We start from the raw sequence: 5,312 nt of genomic DNA, 5'->3' as shown, positions 1-5,312 counted from the left end.
GTGAAGAGTAATTTTCCTACGCCTGAGTGGCTTTTCACTGTCTCCCCGCAACCCAGACATCTAATTCCATTTTACATGTGAACCCAAAGTATATCTTGCTTGGTTTTAATATATGTAAATTTTCCAGGATTTCAACTATCATGTTCATTGAAGGAAGACTGTACTTCATTTTGTTTGAACATTTACCAAGAGCTTTTTGCTGTATTTGGAAAATCCCCTCACTAAAGGCAACACCCAGTGTCTCATTCACTGTGATTCTAAGTACACATAAAAATGCTAAGTATATATACACATACTTATTTCAAAATATCAAATATGAAGAAAAAAATTCAACGTTTGTTCATATGATAATCGTCATTTCATAAATCCAAACTATGTCATTGCAAATAGGTGCAAATCTCTATTTCTTTATATCTTCTACGGAAATCATGTCTCAACATTTACATATTTAAATGCATATTTTCAATAAAATTTTTTTCCTATTTTTCCTTTATAAATATACTTAGAGCACAGCAGTATTTACTGAAGCTCAATATACACTTACTCAATGACTCAGCTATCCCACCCAAGAGGATAAGTATTTATGTCCGCAAAAAGACTTGTATCAAGATGTTGATAAAAGCTTTATTCACAATAGCCCAAGACTGGAAAGAGCCCAGATCAACAGGAGAATTAATACATTGTGACATAGCCATGCAATTGAAGACTATTCAGCAATCAAAAAAAGAAGGAACTTTCAGTTCATGTAACAACATGGATGAATCTTATAGGCTTCTGAAAGTAGCCAAACACTAAAGAGGGCATACCTTATAATTCTACTTTTTACATGAAACTCAAGAAAAGGCAAAACTAATAGATTACGGTAGAAGTCAAAACAGTTGGTGCACTCAGCTGTATATGTCTTCAATATTTATTATTATTATTGTCTTTCAATAATAATAATGAAAAGAACACATTATTGAACACATACTATGGGAAATGCACTGAAGGGGCTACTAAGACATACAAGATACTATCCTTGTCTTCAAGGAGCTTGGTGGCTATTTGGGAAAATAAAACACACACAAAGTAAAATAAAATAGTGTGTGTCAGAAGTTTATATTATCTATTAATTTCATAAAATGTTTCAAGATATTTGTTTTAAAAGTGGGGCATTGGGTCTGCCCGAGCTGAGGCCTCAGTGGCTGGAGTTGAGTAAGAGAGCATTGTACCCAGGATTTAGTCCCAACAAGGAGTCAACACCACCTCCTTCCCTTCCCCGTGTTCTGTTCTCTGCCTCCTCTCAGTCCACTCACCTTCCAAATTATGATTTATTCCACTGTGGTCAGTATTAGAAAATAAAATTATACATTCAGAAGAGTCTTCTGTGGCTTCTAAATCAGAGGACCTCACTCTGTCACTAGCTTAACCATTTCCTGCTCTTTCAGAGTTTTAGTTTTCTCATTTGTAAAATGAGGTTAGTAATAGCTGCTTTTCCTGCCTACCTACAAGTTTGTTATGAGTTTGACATGCCTTTATGCATTTGAAATTGCTATTCAATTGCCAGTAATGATTATCACCTTTCTGCTTGCTGGTTACATTATTACAGGCACTGGAGAGAAGCAATTTGCTTAGGTCCATGTGACGCCCACAATGAACCGGAGATGCCAGACTGATCAAAACTTCCTCCAGGGTGTGCTTCTTGCTCTGGAACCATTAAGGACCTCATTAAAATCTAGGCATTAACAAAATTCATCCGTTAAAAACACCCACGTTCTGCTTGGCTCCAGTTACAGAACCTAGTTATACTCACAAAGGAAGACATCCTCGGGGATTTTTTTACTTTGCTGTCCTCACTCCCATCCATCTTCTTCATAAGACCAAGTTGTGGCAACTCAAACATTGTTAGCGTCTAGCTCTAAAGCAGCAAATCTCCCAATAATTCAGATGGCTGTGAAATAATATTTGGGTTAAAATACAGGCTAGCAGTGTGATCCTGCGCAAGTCACTTGGCCTCTTAGGAGGGCCAAGGAATTCCCTGGCAGTCCAGTGGTTAAGGCTCCATGCTTCCACTGCAGGGGGCCTGGGTTCCATCCCTGGTCAAGGAACTAAGATCCCACAAGTCGTGACATATGGCAAAAAAAAAAAAAAAGGGTTGGGACAATAATACCCGCCTTACAGGGTTGTTGTGAAGATTTAAAAGAGGTATTCATCAATAGGAACACATTTTATATTTCATGATATATAATGATATGATAGTCTGCCATTAAAAAGAATGAGCAGGGAAGAGGGATAAATTTGGAATTTGGAATTAATAGATACACACTACTGTGTATAAAATAGATAATCAACAAGGACCTAGTGTATAGCACAGGGGACTATATTCAATGTCTTGTAATAGCCTATAGTGGAAAGGAATCTGAAAAAGAATACCTATTTAGATATACATGTATAACTAAATCACTTTGCTGTATACCTGAAACATTGTAAATCAACTGTACTTCAATTAAAAATAAAATTTAGAAAAAGAATGAGAGGGCTTCCCTGGTGGCGCAGTGGTTAAGAATCCGCCTGCCAATGCAGGGGACACGGGTTTGAGCCCTGGTCCAGGAAGATTCCACATGCCGCGGAGCAACTAAGACTGTGAGCCACAACTACTGAGCCTGTGCTCTAGAGCCCATGAGCCACAACTACTAAGCCTGAGTGCCACAACTACTGAAGCCCACGCGCCTAGAGCCCGTGCTAAGCAACAAGAGAAGGCACCCAATGAGAAGCCTGCGCACCACAACGAAGACCCAATGCAGCCAAAAATAAAAATAAAAAAATAAATTTATTAAAAAAAAAGAATGAGAGATCCATAAGCATTAAAAAATGAGCTGCAAGATATATGAATAATGAAATAAGATGTAGAAGAGCACATAAAATATGACATGATTTGTGTAAGAAATCATGCCATCCCATCTCTCTCTCTAGGTAGACAGAAAGATGGTTATAGATAGACAGATAAATAGTTATCAATAGATCTGTCGACCTGTCTTTCTGTATACATAGATATAGGTATATAAAAGGATATAAATATATGTATGTATGTTCATGTATAAGGATTATATAGATAAGGATATATAGACAGAGATTGATATCCAATATCACACGTAGACATCCAAGAGATAGATAGATCTTTATACAATTCTTACACGTATACATACACCCATATATCTATATCCTTTTATGTATCCATATCTAAATACAGAGAGAGACATCTGGAAAATTATGCTATAAACTGATCATTATATTTGCCCCTAGGGAGAGAAGCTAAGGAACTGGAGATTGGGGTGGAAAGGAGATTTTTTTTCCCCTGTATATTTTTTTGTATCATTTGTATTTTTAATCATGTACAAGTATTATTTTCAAATAAAGAGAGATGATCACATGAAAGGGCCTGGAACATGGTAGGTGCTTTAAAGCTATTTGTGGATGTCCAGTGAACCTTGTTCATTTAACTAGGATGTCCCAAATGTATTTAAGTTTTTTCTTTAAAACAAAAATTGAGGGCTTCCCTGGTGGCGCAGTGGTTGAGAGTCCGCCTGCCGATGCAGGGGACGCAGGTGCGTGCCCCGGTCGGGGAAGATCCCACATGCCGCAGAGCGGCTGGGCCCGTGAGCCATGGCCGCTGAGCCTGCGCGTCCGGAGCCTGTGCTCCGCAACGGGAGAGGCCACGACAGTGAGAGGCCCGTGTACCGAAAAAAAAAAAAAAAAAATGAACCACAGCAGAAAGTGGTATGCGGTATCACATGAAGTTTTGACAATGCTTCGCGGATTGTCGGTACATAGGTGTTCATTAAAATAGTGTTTATTCTTGTCTCTATGTTTGAAATATTTCACGATAAAAAAATTTAAGAAGCCTGTTGGGTAGTGACAGGAGGGGGATACAAGAGGGGAGTTTGGGTGGGGTTCTGGTCATGTTGTGTTTCTTGATATGGGCATACAGATGTGCTCACTTCGTGGAAACTCATCAAGCTGTGCACTTATGATCTGTCACTTACCTGAATCTATGTTACAGTTCAATAAAAATTTTACTAAAAAAGCCCCCTCCCTGTTAAATCGAAAAATTTCATAATGACTTAGTAAAGGATTAGTAAAAAATAAACAGTTTGGATATGATTTTTCCTTTGCAAATGATCAGGGTCTTGGGAGTAACTAGAAACCACTCTAAAATCAGTAGCTTTACTTTAGTCTGAATTTGCATTTCTTCATCTTCAGTGACAATGATCTTCAAATCACTCAACCTCCCTTACCCTTTACTCAAGCTTCCTTGGCCATTTCAGTGCATTCCCTTTCTGTTTTGGGAAGTGAAGAGGTTGACTTCAGCATCAGGTGGATCTGTGGGAAGAGAGGGAGGAAGAGAGAAAAGGAGAGAGAAAGAGAAACAGAGAGGAAACGGGGGGAAAGTGGAGAAAGAGGGGTGACAGGCCAGGATGTGTGGAAAGGCCCTGCCACATTCTAACCCCAATATAACAGCTGTTGAACTTGCCCTGAACTTTCCTGTCTCTAGGATTTTGTTCAGACTGTTTCCTCTACCTAAAGTGGCCTCCTTCTTTCCCATGATCTGCTAAGTCCCAGTTTTCTTTCAGGGGAGCATTGTACCCCCAGTGCTAAACAATACCAGACATGCAGCAAGTGCTGAATGAATGAAACCACCTTAAAAAATGTAAAACAGTCACATAAGCATTTGTGGAATAGTGAATGAATACTAGCTAATATTTATTATATGCTTATGTTGTGCAAGGCATTGTCCTAAATGCTTCACATATACTAAGCCACTTAATTCTCATAACACCCTATGAAGTAGGTCCTATCATGGTCCTAACCTGGGGAGACTGAATCACAGAGAGGTTAGGAAATCTGACTAGGTTCACACACTAGTAAGTGATGGAGCTGGGATTCGAATACAAAGTCCGATCCGAAGTTTGCTCTAAGCCTGGCTCCAAAACCTTGCAGCTCATCAGCATCGCGTGGGCGCTTTAAGAAAGTAAACTCCTGGCCCTGAAATTCTGATTGCACAGGTGAGGTGTGTGGTTGGTTGGCTGGCTGTGAGCAAAAACACCCGAGGGCAAAGCGCGGTCGCATCCACGAATCTCGAGACCGCCTCCTCCCAGCCAAGTTTACTGCAGGCCTGACCCTGCCCCCTGCGAGGCGCGAGGGCTACTGAGAGTTGTAGTCGCACGGTACAGTTCGTCGGCGTCTCCCAGAAGTGACGCAAAGATCCCGCCTTCTCCTCGCCGCGTTTCCGCTGCTTCGGCTAAGCGGTGTGATTCTCCCGGAAGTGACGCAAA

Source organism: Lagenorhynchus albirostris, chromosome 15 (genome assembly GCF_949774975.1).
Source record: "Lagenorhynchus albirostris chromosome 15, mLagAlb1.1, whole genome shotgun sequence".
Classification (NCBI taxonomy): domain Eukaryota; kingdom Metazoa; phylum Chordata; class Mammalia; order Artiodactyla; family Delphinidae; genus Lagenorhynchus; species Lagenorhynchus albirostris.
This window is presented reverse-complemented; position numbering follows the sequence as displayed.